Source organism: Leuresthes tenuis, unplaced genomic scaffold (assembly GCF_036924035.1).
Source record: "Leuresthes tenuis unplaced genomic scaffold, fLeuTen1.0.hap1 SCAF_1, whole genome shotgun sequence".
NCBI classification, from domain to species: domain Eukaryota; kingdom Metazoa; phylum Chordata; class Actinopteri; order Atheriniformes; family Atherinopsidae; genus Leuresthes; species Leuresthes tenuis.
Window position 1 is genome coordinate 1,762,607 of NW_027325355.1, and position 16,259 is coordinate 1,778,865.

Below are 16,259 nucleotides of genomic sequence, written 5' to 3' on the forward strand. Positions count from 1 at the left end.
ATGTGTAGCGGGCAAATCATCTTCTCTGATGTGATCATTCTCTGCAACTGAAACTGAGACTCTCAGATCACTTCGTGTCTGCCAACAAAGCAGCAGCAGCTGAAGATGACCATCTTCCTCATGTGTCACAGGGTGATCAGACGTTGCAACAAAAGACATGCAGGTGGTAGAGAGAAGAGAAGAAGCTTACAGCACCTGGTATTCCCAAGCAGTCTCCCATCCAAGTACTAAGCAGGCTCAACCCTGTTTGGCTTCCGAGATCACACGAGGTTGGGCAAATTCAGGGTGGTGTGGCCGTAAGTAACAATGTCTGTGACAAATGTGCATTATATAGGTACTGGAATCATACGGTTCCTCTATGCAACCAGATAATTGCCAAGAAAGGCTAACTTGTAGTGGGCACATCTTCTTCCCTGATGTGATTATTCTCTACAGCTGAAACTGAGACTCTCAGATCACTTCGTGTCTTCCAACAAAGCAGCAGCAGCTGAAGATGACCAACTTCCTCATGTGTCACAGGGTGATCAGACGTTGCAACAAAAGACATGCAGGTTGTAGAGAGAAGAGAAAACGCTTACAGCACCTGGTATTCCCAAGCAGTCTCCCATTGAAGTACTAACCAGGCCCAACCCTCCTTGGCTTCCGAGATCAGACGAGGTCGGGCATATTCAGGGTGGTGTGGCCGTAAGGAACAATTTCTGTGACAAATGTGCATTATATAAGTACTGTAATCATACACTTCCTCTATGTAACCAGATAATTTCCGAGAAAGGCTCACTTGTTATGGGCACATCTTCTTCCCTGATGTGATCATTCTCTGCAGCTTAAACTGAGAACTCTCAGATCACTTCGTGTCTGCCAACAAAGCAGCAGCAGCTGCTGAAGATGACCAACTTCCTCATGTGTCATAGGGTGATCAGACGTTGCAACAAAAGACATACAGGTGGTAGAGAGAAGAGAAAAAGCTTAAAGCACCTGGTATTCCCAAGAGGTCTTCCATCCAAGTACTAACCAGGCCCAACCCTCCTTGGCTTCCGAGATCAGACGAGGTCGGGCATGTTCAGGGTGGTGTGGCCGTAAGCAACAATGTCTCTGACAAATGTGCATTATATAGGTACTGGAATCATACGGTTCCTCTATGCAACCAGTTAATTTCCGAGAAAGGCTGATGTGTACTGGGCACATCTTCTTCCCTGACGTGATTATTCTCTGCAGCTGAAACTGAGACTCTCAGATCACTTTGTGTCTGCCAACAAAGCAGCAGCAGCTGAAGATGACCAACTTCCTCATGTGTCACAGGGTGATCAGACGTTGCAACAAAAGACATGCAGGTGGTAGAGAGAAGAGAAAAAGCTTACAGCATCTGGTATTCCCAAGCGGTCTCTCATCCAAGTACTAACCAGGCCCAACCCTCCTTGGCTTCTGAGAGCAGACGAGGTCAGACATATTCAGGGTGGTTTGGCCGTAAGCAACAATCTCTGTGACAAATGTGCATTATATAGGCAATGGAATCATATGGTTCCTCTATGTAACAAGATAATTGCCGAGAAAGGCTGATATGTAGTGGGCACATCTTGTTCCCTGACGTGATAATTTTCTCCAGCTGAAAATGAGACTCTAAGATCACTTCGTGTCTGCCAACAAAGCAGCAGCAGCTGAAGATGACCAACTTCCTCATGTGTCACAGGGTGATCAGACGTTGCAACAAAAGACATGCAGGTGGTTGAGAGAAGAGAAAAAGCTTACAGCACCTGGTATTCCCAAGCGGTCTCCCATCCAAGTACTAACCAGGCCCAACCCTGCTTGGCTTCCAAGATCAGACGAGGTCGGGCATATTCAGGGTGGTGTGGCCATAAGCAACAATGTCTGTGACAAATATAAACTGTATAGGTACTGGAATCATACGGTTCCTCTATGCAACCAGATAATTGCCAAGAAAGGCTGATAAGTAGTGGAAACATCTTCCCTGACGTGATTATTCTCTCCAGCTGAAACTGAGACTCTCATATCACTTCGTGTCTGCCAACAAAGCAGCAGCAGCTGAAGATGACCAACTTCCTCATGTGTCACAGGGCGATCAGACATTGCAACAAAAGACATGCAGGTGGTAGAGAGAAGAGAAAAAATTTACAGCACCTGGTATTCCCAAGCAGTCTCCCATTCAAGTACTAACAAGGCCCAACCCTGCTTGGGTTCTGAGATCAGACGAGGTCGGGCATATTCAGGGTGGTGTGGCCGTAAGTAACAATGTCCGTGACAAATGTGCATTATATAGGTACTGGAATCATACGGTTCCTCTATGCAACCAGATAATTGCCAAGAAAGGCTAACTTGTAGTGGGCACATCTTCTTCCCTGATGTGATTATTCTCTGCAGCTGAAACTGAGACTCTCAGATCACTTCGTGTCTGCCAACAAAGCAGCAGCAGCTGAAGATGACCAACTTCCTCATGTGTCACAGGGTGATCAGACGTTGCAACAAAAGACATGCAGGTGGTTGAGAGAAGAGAAAAAGCTTACAGCACCTGGTATTCCCAAGCAGTCTCCCATCCAAGTACTAACCAGGCCCAACCCTGCTTGGCTTCCAAGATCAGACGAGGTCGGGCATATTCAGGGTGGTGTGGCCGTAAGCAACAATGTCTGTGACAAATATAAACTGTATAGGTACTGGAATCATACGGTTCCTCTATGCAACCAGATAATTGCCAAGAAAGGCTGATAAGTAGTGGAAACATCTTCCCTGACGTGATTATTCTCTCCAGCTGAAACTGAGACTCTCATATCACTTCGTGTCTGCCAACAAAGCAGCAGCAGCTGAAGATGACCAACTTCCTCATGTGTCACAGGGCGATCAGACATTGCAACAAAAGACATGCAGGTGGTAGAGAGAAGAGAAAAAATTTACAGCACCTGGTATTCCCAAGCGGTCTCCCATCCAAGTACTAACCAGGCCCAACCCTCCTTGGCTTCCAAGATCAGACGAGGTCGGGCATATTCAGGGTGGTGTGGCCGTAAGCAACAATGTCTGTGACAAATATAAACTGTATAGGTACTGGAATCATACGGTTCCTCTATGCAACCAGATAATTGCCAAGAAAGGCTGATAAGTAGTGGAAACATCTTCCCTGACGTGATTATTCTCTCCAGCTGAAAGTGAGACTCTCATATCACTTCGTGTCTGCCAACAAAGCAGCAGCAGCTGAAGATGACCAACTTCCTCATGTGTCACAGGGCGATCAGACATTGCAACAAAAGACATGCAGGTGGTAGAGAGAAGAGAAAAAATTTACAGCACCTGGTATTCCAAAGTGGTCTCCCATCCAAGTACTAACCAGGCCCAACCCTGCTTGGGTTCTGAGATCAGACGAGGTCGGGCATATTCAGGGTGGTGTGGCCGTAAGTAACAATGTCTGTGACAAATGTGCATTATATAGGTACTGGAATCATACGGTTCCTCTATGCAACCAGATAATTGCCAAGAAAGGCTAACTTGTAGTGGGCACATCTTCTTCCCTGATGTGATTATTCTCTGCAGCTGAAACTGAGACTCTCAGATCACTTCATGTCTGCCAACAAAGCAGCAGCAGCTGAAGATGACCAACTTCCTCATGTGTCACAGGGTGATCAGACGTTGCAACAAAAGACAAGCAGGTGGTAGAGAGAAGAGAAAAAATTTACAGCACCTGGTATTCCCAAGTGGTCTCCCATCCAAGTACTAACCAGGCCCAACCCTGCTTGGCTTCCGAGATCAGACGAGGTCAGGCATGTTCCGGGTGGTGTGGCCGTAAGCAGCAATGTCTCTGACAAATGTGCATTATATAGGTACTGGAATCATACGGTTCCTCTATGCAACCAGATAATTGCCGAGAAAGGCTGATGTGTAGCGGGTAAATCATCTTCTCTGATGTGATCATTCTCTGCAACTGAAACTGAGACTCTCAGATCACTTCATGTCTGCCAACAAAGCAGCAGCAGCTGAAGATGACCAACTTCCTCATGTGTCACAGGGTGATCAGACGTTGCAACAAAAGACATGCAGGTGGTTGAGAGAAGAGAAAAAGCTTACAGCACCTGGTATTCCCAAGCTGTCTCCCATTCAAGTACTAACAAGGACCAACCCTGCTTGGCTTCCAAGATCAGACGAGGTCGGGCATGTTCAGGGTGGTGTGTCCGTAAGCAACAATGTCTGTGACAAATGTGCATTATATAGGTACTGGAATAATACAGTTCCTCTATGTAACCAGATAATTGCCGAGAAAGGCTAACTTGTAGTGGGCACATCTTCTTCCCTGATGTGATTATTCTCTGCAGCTGAAACTGAGACTCTCAGATCACTTGGTGTCTGCCAACAAAGCAGCAGCAGCTGAAGATGACCAACTTCCTCATGTGTCACAGGGTGATCAGACGTTTCAACAAAAGACATGCAGGTGGTAGAGAGAAGAGAAAAAGCTTACAGCACCTGGTATTCCCAGACAGTCTACCATCCAAGTACTAACCAGGTCCAAACCTGCTTGGCTTCCGAGATCAGATGAGGTCGGGCATATTCAGGGTGGTGTGGCCGTAAGTAACCATAACTGTGACAAATGTGCATTATATAGGTACTGGAATCATACAGTTCCTCTATGTAACCAGATAATTGCAGAGAAAGGCTGACTTGTAGTGGGCACATCTTCTTCCCTGATGTGATAATTCTCTGCAGCTGAAACTGAGACTCTCAGATCACTTCGTGTCTGCCAACAAAGCAGCAGCAGCTGAAGATGACCAACTTCCTCATGTGTCACAGGGTGATCAGACGTTGCAACAAAAGACATGCAGGTGGTTGAGAGAAGAGAAAAAGCTTACAGCACCTGGTATTGCCAAGCAGTCTCCCATCCAAGTACTAACCAGGCCCAACCCTGCTTGGCTTCCAAGATCAGACGAGGTCGGGCATATTCAGGGTGGTGTGGCCGTAAGCAACAATGTCTGTGACAAATATAAACTGTATAGGTACTGGAATCATACGGTTCCTCTATGCAACCAGATAATTGCCAAGAAAGGCTGATAAGTAGTGGAAACATCTTCCCTGACGTGATTATTCTCTCCAGCTGAAACTGAGACTCTCATATCACTTCGTGTCTGCCAACAAAGCAGCAGCAGCTGAAGATGACCAACTTCCTCATGTGTCACAGGGCGATCAGACATTGCAACAAAAGACATGCAGGTGGTAGAGAGAAGAGAAAAAATTTACAGCACCTGGTATTCCCAAGCGGTCTCCCATCCAAGTACTAACCAGGCCCAACCCTCCTTGGCTTCCAAGATCAGACGAGGTCGGGCATATTCAGGGTGGTGTGGCCGTAAGCAACAATGTCTGTGACAAATATAAACTGTATAGGTACTGGAATCATACGGTTCCTCTATGCAACCAGATAATTGCCAAGAAAGGCTGATAAGTAGTGGAAACATCTTCCCTGACGTGATTATTCTCTCCAGCTGAAACTGAGACTCTCATATCACTTCGTGTCTGCCAACAAAGCAGCAGCAGCTGAAGATGACCAACTTCCTCATGTGTCACAGGGCGATCAGACATTGCAACAAAAGACATGCAGGTGGTAGAGAGAAGAGAAAAAATTTACAGCACCTGGTATTCCAAAGTGGTCTCCCATCCAAGTACTAACCAGGCGCAACCCTGCTTGGGTTCTGAGATCAGACGAGGTCGGGCATATTCAGGGTGGTGTGGCCGTAAGTAACAATGTCTGTGACAAATGTGCATTATATAGGTACTGGAATCATACGGTTCCTCTATGCAACCAGATAATTGCCAAGAAAGGCTAACTTGTAGTGGGCACATCTTCTTCCCTGATGTGATTATTCTCTGCAGCTGAAACTGAGACTCTCAGATCACTTCATGTCTGCCAACAAAGCAGCAGCAGCTGAAGATGACCAACTTCCTCATGTGTCACAGGGTGATCAGACGTTGCAACAAAAGACAAGCAGGTGGTAGAGAGAAGAGAAAAAATTTACAGCACCTGGTATTCCCAAGTGGTCTCCCATCCAAGTACTAACCAGGCCCAACCCTGCTTGGCTTCCGAGATCAGACGAGGTCAGGCATGTTCCGGGTGGTGTGGCCGTAAGCAGCAATGTCTCTGACAAATGTGCATTATATAGGTACTGGAATCATACGGTTCCTCTATGCAACCAGATAATTGCCGAGAAAGGCTGATGTGTAGCGGGTAAATCATCTTCTCTGATGTGATCATTCTCTGCAACTGAAACTGAGACTCTCAGATCACTTCATGTCTGCCAACAAAGCAGCAGCAGCTGAAGATGACCAACTTCCTCATGTGTCACAGGGTGATCAGACGTTGCAACAAAAGACATGCAGGTGGTAGAGAGAAGAGAAAAAATTTACAGCACCTGGTATTCCCAAGTGGTCTCCCATCCAAGTACTAACCAGGCCCAACCCTGCTTGGCTTCCGAGATCAGACGAGGTCAGGCATGTTCCGGGTGGTGTGGCCGTAAGCAGCAATGTCTCTGACAAATGTGCATTATATAGGTACTGGAATCATACGGTTCCTCTATGCAACCAGATAATTGCCGAGAAAGGCTGATGTGTAGCGGGTAAATCATCTTCTCTGATGTGATCATTCTCTGCAACTGAAACTGAGACTCTCAGATCACTTCATGTCTGCCAACAAAGCAGCAGCAGCTGAAGATGACCAACTTCCTCATGTGTCACAGGGTGATCAGACGTTGCAACAAAAGACATGCAGGTGGTTGAGAGAAGAGAAAAAGCTTACAGCACCTGGTATTCCCAAGCTGTCTCCCATTCAAGTACTAACAAGGACCAACCCTGCTTGGCTTCCAAGATCAGACGAGGTCGGGCATGTTCAGGGTGGTGTGTCCGTAAGCAACAATGTCTGTGACAAATGTGCATTATATAGGTACTGGAATAATACAGTTCCTCTATGTAACCAGATAATTGCCGAGAAAGGCTAACTTGTAGTGGGCACATCTTCTTCCCTGATGTGATTATTCTCTGCAGCTGAAACTGAGACTCTCAGATCACTTTGTGTCTGCCAACAAAGCAGCAGCAGCTGAAGATGACCAACTTCCTCATGTGTCACAGGGTGATCAGACGTTTCAACAAAAGACATGCAGGTGGTAGAGAGAAGAGAAAAAGCTTACAGCACCTGGTATTCCCAGACAGTCTACCATCCAAGTACTAACCAGGTCCAAACCTGCTTGGCTTCCGAGATCAGATGAGGTCGGGCATATTCAGGGTGGTGTGGCCGTAAGTAACCATAACTGTGACAAATGTGCATTATATAGGTACTGGAATCATACAGTTCCTCTATGTAACCAGATAATTGCAGAGAAAGGCTGACTTGTAGTGGGCACATCTTCTTCCCTGATGTGATAATTCTCTGCAGCTGAAACTGAGACTCTCAGATCACTTCGTGTCTGCCAACAAAGCAGCAGCAGCTGAAGATGACCAACTTCCTCATGTGTCACAGGGTGATCAGACTTTGCAACAAAAGACACGCAGGTGGTCGAGAGAAGAGAAAAAGCTTACAGCACCTGGTATTCCAAAGCAGTCTCCCATCCAAGTACTAACCAGGCCCAACCGTGCTTGGCTTCCGAGATCGGACAAGGTCGGATATGTTCAGGGTGGTGTGGCCGTAAGCAACAAAGTCTTTGACAAATGTGCATTATATAGGTACTGGAATCATACAGTTCCTCTATGTAACCAGATAATTGCCGAGAAAGGCTGATGTGTAGTGGGCATATATTCTTCCCTGATGTGATTATTCTCTGCAGCTGAAACTGAGACTCTCAGATCACTTTGTGTCTGCCAACAAAGCAGCAGCAGCTGAAGATGACCAACTTCCTCATGTGTCACAGGGTGATCAGATGTTACAACAAAAGACATGCAGGTGGTAGAGAGAAGAGAAAAAGCTTACAGCACCTGGTATTCCAAAGCAGTCTCCCATCCAAGTACTAACCAGGCCCAACCGTGCTTGGCTTCCGAGATCGGACAAGGTCGGATATGTTCAGGGTGGTGTGGCCGTAAGCAACAAAGTCTTTGACAAATGTGCATTATATAGGTACTGGAATCATACAGTTCCTCTATGTAACCAGATAATTGCCGAGAAAGGCTGACTTGTAGTGGGCATATCTTCTTCCCTGATGTGATTATTCTCTGCAGCTGAAACTGAGACTCTCAGATCACTTTGTGTCTGCCAACAAAGCAGCATTAGCTGAAGATGACCAACTTCCTCATGTGTCACAGGGTGATCAGACGTTGCAACAAAAGACATGCAGGTGGTAGAGAGAAGAGAAAAAGCTTACAGCACCTGGTATTCCCAAGCGGTCTCTCATCCAAGTACTAACCAGGCCCAACCCTCCTTGGCTTCTGTGAGCAGACGAGGTCAGACATATTCAGGGTGGTTTGGCCGTAAGCAACAATCTCTGTGACAAATGTGCATTATATAGGCAATGGAATCATATGGTTCCTCTATGTAACAAGATAATTGCCGAGAAAGGCTGATATGTAGTGGGCACATCTTGTTCCCTGACGTGATAATTTTCTCCAGCTGAAAATGAGACTCTAAGATCACTTCGTGTCTGCCAACAAAGCAGCAGCAGCTGAAGATGACCAACTTCCTCATGTGTCACAGGGTGATCAGACGTTGCAACAAAAGACATGCAGGTGGTTGAGAGAAGAGAAAAAGCTTACAGCACCTGGTATTCCCAAGCTGTCTCCCATTCAAGTACTAACAAGGCCCAACCCTGCTTGGCTTCCAAGATCAGACGAGGTCGGGCATGTTCAGGGTGGTGTGTCCGTAAGCAACAATGTCTGTGACAAATGTGCATTATATAGGTACTGGAATAATACAGTTCCTCTATGTAACCAGATAATTGCCGAGAAAGGCTAACTTGTAGTGGGCACATCTTCTTACCTGATGTGATTATTCTCTGCAGCTGAAACTGAGACTCTCAGATCACTTTGTGTCTGCCAACAAAGCAGCAGCAGCTGAAGATGACCAACTTCCTCATGTGTCACAGGGTGATCAGACGTTTCAACAAAAGACATGCAGGTGGTAGAGAGAAGAGAAAAAGCTTACAGCACCTGGTATTCCCAGACAGTCTACCATCCAAGTACTAACCAGGTCCAAACCTGCTTGGCTTCCGAGATCAGATGAGGTCGGGCATATTCAGGGTGGTGTGGCCGTAAGTAACCATAACTGTGACAAATGTGCATTATATAGGTACTGGAATCATACAGTTCCTCTATGTAACCAGATAATTGCAGAGAAAGGCTGACTTGTAGTGGGCACATCTTCTTCCCTGATGTGATAATTCTCTGCAGCTGAAACTGAGACTCTCAGATCACTTCGTGTCTGCCAACAAAGCAGCAGCAGCTGAAGATGACCAACTTCCTCATGTGTCACAGGGTGATCAGACTTTGCAACAAAAGACATGCAGGTGGTCGAGAGAAGAGAAAAAGCTTACAGCACCTGGTATTCCCAAGCGGTCTCTCATCCAAGTACTAACCAGGCCCAACCCTCCTTGGCTTCTGTGAGCAGACGAGGTCAGACATATTCAGGGTGGTTTGGCCGTAAGCAACAATCTCTGTGACAAATGTGCATTATATAGGCAATGGAATCATATGGTTCCTCTATGTAACAAGATAATTGCCGAGAAAGGCTGATATGTAGTGGGCACATCTTGTTCCCTGACGTGATAATTTTCTCCAGCTGAAAATGAGACTCTAAGATCACTTCGTGTCTGCCAACAAAGCAGCAGCAGCTGAAGATGACCAACTTCCTCATGTGTCACAGGGTGATCAGACGTTGCAACAAAAGACATGCAGGTGGTTGAGAGAAGAGAAAAAGCTTACAGCACCTGGTATTCCCAAGCGGTCTCCCATCCAAGTACTAACCAGGCCCAACCCTGCTTGGCTTCCAAGATCAGACGAGGTCGGGCATATTCAGGGTGGTGTGGCCGTAAGCAACAATGTCTGTGACAAATATAAACTGTATAGGTACTGGAATCATACGGTTCCTCTATGCAACCAGATAATTGCCAAGAAAGGCTGATAAGTAGTGGAAACATCTTCCCTGACGTGATTATTCTCTCCAGCTGAAACTGAGACTCTCATATCACTTCGTGTCTGCCAACAAAGCAGCAGCAGCTGAAGATGACCAACTTCCTCATGTGTCACAGGGCGATCAGACATTGCAACAAAAGACATGTAGGTGGTAGAGAGAAGAGAAAAAATTTACAGCACCTGGTATTCCCAAGTGGTCTCCCATTCAAGTACTAACCAGGCCCAACCCTGCTTGGCTTCCGAGATCAGGCGAGGTCAGGCATGTTCCGGGTGGTGTGGCCGTAAGCAGCAATGTCTCTGACAAATGTGCATTATATAGGTACTGGAATCATACGGTTCCTCTATGTAACCAGATAATTGCCGAGAAAGGCTGATGTGTAGCGGGTAAATCATCTTCTCTGATGTGATCATTCTCTGCAACTGAAACTGAGACTCTCAGATCACTTCATGTCTGCCAACAAAGCAGCAGCAGCTGAAGATGACCAACTTCCTCATGTGTCACAGGGTGATCAGACGTTGCAACAAAAGACATGCAGGTGGTAGAGAGAAGAGAAAAAATTTACAGCACCTGGTATTCCCAAGTGGTCTCCCATCCAAGTACTAACCAGGCCCAACCCTGCTTGGCTTCCGAGATCAGACGAGGTCAGGCATGTTCCGGGTGGTGTGGCCGTAAGCAGCAATGTCTCTGACAAATGTGCATTATATAGGTACTGGAATCATACGGTTCCTCTATGCAACCAGATAATTGCCGAGAAAGGCTGATGTGTAGCGGGTAAATCATCTTCTCTGATGTGATCATTCTCTGCAACTGAAACTGAGACTCTCAGATCACTTCATGTCTGCCAACAAAGCAGCAGAAGCTGAAGATGACCAACTTCCTCATGTGTCACAGGGTGATCAGACGTTGCAACAAAAGACATGCAGGTGGTAGAGAGAAGAGAAAAAGCTTACAGCACCTGGTATTCGCAAGCGGTCTCCCATTCAAGAACTAACCAGGCCCAACCCTGCTTGGCTTCCGAGATCAGACGAGGTCGAGCTTATTCAGGGTGGTGTGGCGGTAAGCAACAATATCTGGTGCAAATGTGTATTATATAGGTACTGGGATCATACACTTCCTCTATGTAACCAGATAATTGCCGAGAAAGGCTGACTCTTAGTGGGCACATCTTCCTCCTTGATGTGATTATTCTCTGGAGCTGAAACTGAGACTCTCAGATCACTTCATGTCTGCCAACAAAGCAGCAGCAGCAGCTGAAGATGACCAACTTCCTCATGTGTCACAGGGTGATCAGACGTTGCAACAAAAGACATGCAGGTTGTAGAGAGAAGAGAAAAAGCTTACAGCAAATGGTATTTTCAAGCGGTCTCCCACCCAAGTACTAACCAGGCCCAACCCTGCTTGGCTTCCGAGATCAGACGAGGTCAGGCATATTGAGGGTGGTGTGGCCGTAAGCAACAATGTCTGTGACAAATGTGCATTATATAAGTACAGGAATCATACGGTTCCTCTATGTAACCAGATAATTGCTGAGAAAGGCTGATGTGTAGTGGGCACATCTTCTTCCCTGACGTGATTATTCTCTTCAGCTGAAACTGAGACTCTCAGATCACTTCGTGTCTTCAAACAAAGCAGCAGCAGCTGAAGATGACCAACTTCCTCATGTGTCACAGGGTGATCAGACGTTGCAACAAAAGACATGCAGGTTGTAGAGAGAAGAGAAAACGCTTACAGCACCTGGTATTCCCAAGCAGTCTCCCATTGAAGTACTAACCAGGCCCAACCCTCCTTGGCTTCCGAGATCAGACGAGGTCGGGCATATTCAGGGTGGTGTGGCCGTAAGGAACAATTTCTGTGACAAATGTGCATTATATAAGTACTGGAATCATACACTTCCTCTATGTAACCAGATAATTTCCGAGAAAGGCTCACTTGTTATGGGCACATCTTCTTCCCTGATGTGATCATTCTCTGCAGCTGAAACTGAGACTCTCAGATCACTTCGTGTCTGCCAACAAAGCAGCAGCAGCTGAAGATGACCACCTTCCTCATGTGTCACAGGGTGATCAGACGTTGCAACAAAAGACATGCAGGTGGTAGAGAGAAGAGAAAAAACTTAAAGCACCTGGTATTCCCAAGAGGTCTTCCATCCAAGTACTAACCAGGCCCAACCCTCCTTGGCTTCCGAGATCAGACGAGGTCGGGCATGTTCAGGGTGGTGTGGCCGTAAGCAACCATAACTGTGACAAATGTGCATTATATAGGTACTGGAATCATACAGTTCCTCTATGTAACCAGATAATTGCAGAGAAAGGCTGACTTGTAGTGGGCACATCTTCTTCCCTGATGTGATAATTCTCTGCAGCTGAAACTGAGACTCTCAGATCACTTCGTGTCTGCCAACAAAGCAGCAGCAGCTGAAGATGACCAACTTCCTCATGTGTCACAGGGTGATCAGATGTTACAACAAAAGACATGCAGGTGGTCGAGAGAAGAGAAAAAGCTTACAGCACCTGGTATTCCAAAGCAGTCTCCCATCCAAGTACTAACCAGGCCCAACCGTGCTTGGCTTCCGAGATCGGACAAGGTCGGATATGTTCAGGGTGGTGTGGCCGTAAGCAACAAAGTCTTTGACAAATGTGCATTATATAGGTACTGGAATCATACAGTTCCTCTATGTAACCAGATAATTGCCGAGAAAGGCTGATGTGTAGTGGGCATATATTCTTCCCTGATGTGATTATTCTCTGCAGCTGAAACTGAGACTCTCAGATCACTTTGTGTCTGCCAACAAAGCAGCAGCAGCTGAAGATGACCAACTTCCTCATGTGTCACAGGGTGATCAGATGTTACAACAAAAGACATGCAGGTGGTAGAGAGAAGAGAAAAAGCTTACAGCACCTGGTATTCCCAAGCAGTCTCCCACCCAAGTACTAACCAGGCAAAACCCTGCTTGGCTTCCGAGATCAGACGAGATCGGGCATATTATATTCAGGGTGGTGTGGCCGTAAGCGACAATCTCTGTGACAAATGTGTATTATATAGGTACTGGAATCATACACTTCCTCTATGTAACCAGATAATTGCCGAGAAAGGCTGACTCTTAGTGGGCACATCTTCCTTCTTGATGTGATCATTCTCTTCAGCTGAAACTGAGACTCTCAGATCACTTCGTGTCTGCCAACAAAGCAGCAGAAGCTGAAGATGACCAACTTCCTCATGTGTCACAGGGTGATCAGACGTTGCAACAAAAGACATGCAGGTGGTAGAGAGAAGAGAAAAAGCTTACAGCACCTGGTATTCGCAAGCGGTCTCCCATTCAAGAACTAACCAGGCCCAATCCTTCTTGGCTTCCGAGATCAGACGAGGTCGAGCTTATTCAGGGTTGTGTGGCGGTAAGCAACAATATCTGGTACAAATGTGTATTATATAGGTACTGGAATCATACACTTCCTCTATGTAACCAGATAATTGCCGAGAAAGGCTGACTCTTAGTGGGCACATCTTCCACCTTGATGTGATTATTCTCTGGAGCTGAAACTGAGACTCTCAGATCACTTCATGTCTGCCAACAAAGCAGCAGCAGCAGCTGAAGATGACCAACTTCCTCATGTGTCACAGGGTGATCAGACGTTGCAACAAAAGACATGCAGGTTGTAGAGAGAAGAGAAAAAGCTTACAGCAAATGGTATTTTCAAGCGGTCTCCCACCCAAGTACTAACCAGGCCCAACCCTGCTTGGCTTCCGAGATCAGACGAGGTCAGGCATATTGAGGGTGGTGTGGCCGTAAGCAACAATATCTGTGACAAATGTGCATTATATAGGTACTGGAATCATACACTTCCTCTATGTAACCAGATAATTGCCGAGAAAGGCTGACTTGTAGTGGGCACATCTTCTTCCCTGATGTGATTATTCTCTGCAGCTGAAATTGACACTCTCAGATCACTTCGTGTCTGCCAACAAAGACGCAGCAGCAGCTGAAGATGACCAACTTCCTCATGTGTCACAGGAGGATCAGACGTTGCCACAAAAGACATGAAGGTGGTAGAGAGAAGAGAAAAAGCTTACAGCACCTGGTATTCCCAAGCAGTCTCCCATTCAAGTACTAACCAGGCCCAACCCTGCTTGGGTTCTGAGATCAGACGAGGTTGGGCATATTCAGGGTGGTGTGGCCGTAAGTAACAATGTCTGTGACAAATGTGCATTATATAGGTACTGGAATCATACAGTTCCTCTATGCAACCAGATAATTGCCAAGAAAGGCTGATATGTAGTGGGCACATCTTGTTCCCTGACGTGATAATTTTCTCCAGCTGAAAATGAGACTCTAAGATCACTTCGTGTCTGCCAACAAAGCAGCAGAAAATGAAGATGACCAACTTCCTCATGTGTCACAGGGTGATCAGACGTTGCAACAAAAGACATGCAGGTGGTTGAGAGAAGAGAAAAAGCTTACAGCACCTGATAATCCCAAGCGGTCTCCCATCCAAGTACTAACCAGGCACAACCCTGCTTGGCTTCCGAGATCAGACGAGGTCGGGCATATTCAGGGTGGTGTGGCCGTAAGCAACAATGTCTGTGACAAATGTAAATTGTATAGGTACTGGAATCATACGTTTCCTCTATATAACCAGATAATTGCAGAGAAAGGCTGATAAATAGTGGGCACATCTTCTTCCCTGACGTGATTATTCTCTCCAGCTGAAAATGAGACTCTCAGATCACTTCGTGTCTGCCAACAAAGCAGCAGCAGCTGAAGATGACCAACTTCCTCATGTGTCACAGGGCGATCAGACCTCTCAACAAAATACATGCAGGTGGTAGAGAGAAGAGAAAAAGCTTACAGCACCTGGCATTCCCAAGCAGTCTCCCATTCAAGTACTAACAAGGCCCAACCCTGCTTGGGTTCTGAGATCATACTAGGTCGGGCATATTCAGGGTGGTGTGGCCGAAAGTAACAATGTCTGTGACAAATGTGCATTATATAGGTACTGGAATCATACGGTTCCTCTATGCAACCAGATAATTGCCAAGAAAGGCTAACTTGTAGTGGGCACATCTTCTTCCCTGATGTGATTATTCTCTTCAGCTGAAACTGAGACTCTCAGATCACTTCGTGTCTGCCAACAAAGCAGCAGCAGCTGAAGATGACCAACTTCCTCATGTGTCACAGGGTGATCAGACGTTGCAACAAAAGACATGCAGGTGGTTGAGAGAAGAGAAAAAGCTTACAGCACCTGGTATTCCCAAGAGGTCTCCCATCCAAGTACTAACCAGGCCCAACCCTGCATGGCTTCCAAGATCAGACTAGGTCGGGCATATTCAGGGTGGTGTGGCCGTAAGCAACAATGTCTGTGACAAATATAAACTGTATAGGTACTGGAATCATACGGTTCCTCTATGCAACCAGATATTTGCCAAGAAAGGCTGATAAGTAGTGGAAACATCTTCCCTGACGTGATTATTCTCTCCAGCTGAAACTGAGACTCTCAGATCACTTCGTGTCTGCCAACAAAGCAGCAGCAGCTGAAGATGACCAACTTCCTCATGTGTCACAGGGCGATCAGACATTGCAACAAAAGACATGCAGGTGGTAGAGAGAAGAGAAAAAGCTTACAGCACCTGGTATTCCCAAGCAGTCTCCCATTCAAGTACTAACCAGGCCCAACCCTGCTTGGGTTCTGAGATCAGACGAGGTTGGGCATATTCAGGGTGGTGTGGCCGTAAGTAACAATGTCTGTGAAAAATGTGCATTATATAGGTACTGGAATAATACAGTTCCTCTATGTAACCAGATAATTGCAGAGAAAGGCTAACTTGTTGTGGGCACATCTTCTTCCTTGATGTGATAATTTTCTCCAGCTGAAAATGAGACTCTAAGATCACTTCGTGTCTGCCAACAAAGCAGCAGAAAATGAAGATGACCAACTTCCTCATGTGTCACAGGGTGATCAGACGTTGCAACAAAAGACATGCAGGTGGTTGAGAGAAGAGAAAAAGCTTACAGCACCTGATAATCCCAAGCGGTCTCCCATCCAAGTACTAACCAGGCCCAAACCTGCTTGACTTCCAAGATCAGACGAAGTCTGGCTTATTCAGGGTGGTGTGGCCGTAAGCAACAATATATGTGACAAATGTGCATTATATAGGTACTGGAATCATACACTTC

The 16,259-nt window shown here is 46.3% G+C and overlaps 3 non-coding genes and 39 pseudogenes across 3 annotated transcripts; all 42 read right to left on the reverse strand.

Moving 5' to 3' along the window:
• Positions 1-183: 183 nt before the first annotated feature.
• On the reverse strand, positions 184-302 carry LOC140295895 (5S ribosomal RNA; annotated as a pseudogene).
• A 269-nt stretch (positions 303-571) lies between these two features.
• Positions 572-690, reverse strand: LOC140277210 (5S ribosomal RNA; annotated as a pseudogene).
• A 273-nt stretch (positions 691-963) lies between these two features.
• LOC140306718 (5S ribosomal RNA) lies at positions 964-1,082 on the reverse strand (annotated as a pseudogene).
• Positions 1,083-1,351: 269 nt separating this feature from the next.
• LOC140291494 (5S ribosomal RNA) lies at positions 1,352-1,470 on the reverse strand (annotated as a pseudogene).
• Positions 1,471-1,739: 269 nt separating this feature from the next.
• Positions 1,740-1,858, reverse strand: LOC140293004 (5S ribosomal RNA). The gene has a single exon (XR_011912630.1). It is a non-coding gene; the product is annotated as a 5S ribosomal RNA (ribosomal RNA).
• Positions 1,859-2,124: 266 nt separating this feature from the next.
• Positions 2,125-2,243, reverse strand: LOC140292389 (5S ribosomal RNA; annotated as a pseudogene).
• A 269-nt stretch (positions 2,244-2,512) lies between these two features.
• LOC140297656 (5S ribosomal RNA) lies at positions 2,513-2,631 on the reverse strand. Its single transcript, XR_011913372.1, has one exon. It is a non-coding gene; the product is annotated as a 5S ribosomal RNA (ribosomal RNA).
• A 266-nt stretch (positions 2,632-2,897) lies between these two features.
• On the reverse strand, positions 2,898-3,016 carry LOC140310638 (5S ribosomal RNA; annotated as a pseudogene).
• Positions 3,017-3,282: 266 nt separating this feature from the next.
• On the reverse strand, positions 3,283-3,401 carry LOC140312461 (5S ribosomal RNA; annotated as a pseudogene).
• A 269-nt stretch (positions 3,402-3,670) lies between these two features.
• LOC140300893 (5S ribosomal RNA) lies at positions 3,671-3,789 on the reverse strand (annotated as a pseudogene).
• Positions 3,790-4,058: 269 nt separating this feature from the next.
• LOC140295734 (5S ribosomal RNA) lies at positions 4,059-4,177 on the reverse strand (annotated as a pseudogene).
• Positions 4,178-4,446: 269 nt separating this feature from the next.
• On the reverse strand, positions 4,447-4,565 carry LOC140319433 (5S ribosomal RNA; annotated as a pseudogene).
• Positions 4,566-4,834: 269 nt separating this feature from the next.
• LOC140304605 (5S ribosomal RNA) lies at positions 4,835-4,953 on the reverse strand (annotated as a pseudogene).
• Positions 4,954-5,219: 266 nt separating this feature from the next.
• Positions 5,220-5,338, reverse strand: LOC140310649 (5S ribosomal RNA; annotated as a pseudogene).
• Positions 5,339-5,604: 266 nt separating this feature from the next.
• LOC140291193 (5S ribosomal RNA) lies at positions 5,605-5,723 on the reverse strand (annotated as a pseudogene).
• Positions 5,724-5,992: 269 nt separating this feature from the next.
• LOC140300894 (5S ribosomal RNA) lies at positions 5,993-6,111 on the reverse strand (annotated as a pseudogene).
• A 269-nt stretch (positions 6,112-6,380) lies between these two features.
• Positions 6,381-6,499, reverse strand: LOC140300895 (5S ribosomal RNA; annotated as a pseudogene).
• A 269-nt stretch (positions 6,500-6,768) lies between these two features.
• Positions 6,769-6,887, reverse strand: LOC140295735 (5S ribosomal RNA; annotated as a pseudogene).
• Positions 6,888-7,156: 269 nt separating this feature from the next.
• LOC140319436 (5S ribosomal RNA) lies at positions 7,157-7,275 on the reverse strand (annotated as a pseudogene).
• A 269-nt stretch (positions 7,276-7,544) lies between these two features.
• LOC140318458 (5S ribosomal RNA) lies at positions 7,545-7,663 on the reverse strand (annotated as a pseudogene).
• Positions 7,664-7,932: 269 nt separating this feature from the next.
• On the reverse strand, positions 7,933-8,051 carry LOC140318464 (5S ribosomal RNA; annotated as a pseudogene).
• Positions 8,052-8,320: 269 nt separating this feature from the next.
• LOC140291890 (5S ribosomal RNA) lies at positions 8,321-8,439 on the reverse strand (annotated as a pseudogene).
• Positions 8,440-8,708: 269 nt separating this feature from the next.
• On the reverse strand, positions 8,709-8,827 carry LOC140292793 (5S ribosomal RNA; annotated as a pseudogene).
• A 269-nt stretch (positions 8,828-9,096) lies between these two features.
• LOC140319442 (5S ribosomal RNA) lies at positions 9,097-9,215 on the reverse strand (annotated as a pseudogene).
• Positions 9,216-9,484: 269 nt separating this feature from the next.
• On the reverse strand, positions 9,485-9,603 carry LOC140291891 (5S ribosomal RNA; annotated as a pseudogene).
• A 269-nt stretch (positions 9,604-9,872) lies between these two features.
• Positions 9,873-9,991, reverse strand: LOC140272551 (5S ribosomal RNA). Its single transcript, XR_011907957.1, has one exon. It is a non-coding gene; the product is annotated as a 5S ribosomal RNA (ribosomal RNA).
• Positions 9,992-10,257: 266 nt separating this feature from the next.
• LOC140281899 (5S ribosomal RNA) lies at positions 10,258-10,376 on the reverse strand (annotated as a pseudogene).
• Positions 10,377-10,645: 269 nt separating this feature from the next.
• Positions 10,646-10,764, reverse strand: LOC140300896 (5S ribosomal RNA; annotated as a pseudogene).
• A 269-nt stretch (positions 10,765-11,033) lies between these two features.
• Positions 11,034-11,152, reverse strand: LOC140286199 (5S ribosomal RNA; annotated as a pseudogene).
• A 272-nt stretch (positions 11,153-11,424) lies between these two features.
• On the reverse strand, positions 11,425-11,543 carry LOC140293278 (5S ribosomal RNA; annotated as a pseudogene).
• A 269-nt stretch (positions 11,544-11,812) lies between these two features.
• On the reverse strand, positions 11,813-11,931 carry LOC140277213 (5S ribosomal RNA; annotated as a pseudogene).
• A 269-nt stretch (positions 11,932-12,200) lies between these two features.
• On the reverse strand, positions 12,201-12,319 carry LOC140269109 (5S ribosomal RNA; annotated as a pseudogene).
• Positions 12,320-12,588: 269 nt separating this feature from the next.
• On the reverse strand, positions 12,589-12,707 carry LOC140318470 (5S ribosomal RNA; annotated as a pseudogene).
• A 269-nt stretch (positions 12,708-12,976) lies between these two features.
• LOC140279591 (5S ribosomal RNA) lies at positions 12,977-13,100 on the reverse strand (annotated as a pseudogene).
• A 269-nt stretch (positions 13,101-13,369) lies between these two features.
• On the reverse strand, positions 13,370-13,488 carry LOC140297257 (5S ribosomal RNA; annotated as a pseudogene).
• A 272-nt stretch (positions 13,489-13,760) lies between these two features.
• LOC140293279 (5S ribosomal RNA) lies at positions 13,761-13,879 on the reverse strand (annotated as a pseudogene).
• Positions 13,880-14,151: 272 nt separating this feature from the next.
• LOC140291356 (5S ribosomal RNA) lies at positions 14,152-14,270 on the reverse strand (annotated as a pseudogene).
• A 269-nt stretch (positions 14,271-14,539) lies between these two features.
• On the reverse strand, positions 14,540-14,658 carry LOC140304671 (5S ribosomal RNA; annotated as a pseudogene).
• Positions 14,659-14,927: 269 nt separating this feature from the next.
• On the reverse strand, positions 14,928-15,046 carry LOC140297302 (5S ribosomal RNA; annotated as a pseudogene).
• A 269-nt stretch (positions 15,047-15,315) lies between these two features.
• Positions 15,316-15,434, reverse strand: LOC140304216 (5S ribosomal RNA; annotated as a pseudogene).
• A 266-nt stretch (positions 15,435-15,700) lies between these two features.
• Positions 15,701-15,819, reverse strand: LOC140291357 (5S ribosomal RNA; annotated as a pseudogene).
• Positions 15,820-16,088: 269 nt separating this feature from the next.
• On the reverse strand, positions 16,089-16,207 carry LOC140293966 (5S ribosomal RNA; annotated as a pseudogene).
• Positions 16,208-16,259: the final 52 nt, after the last annotated feature.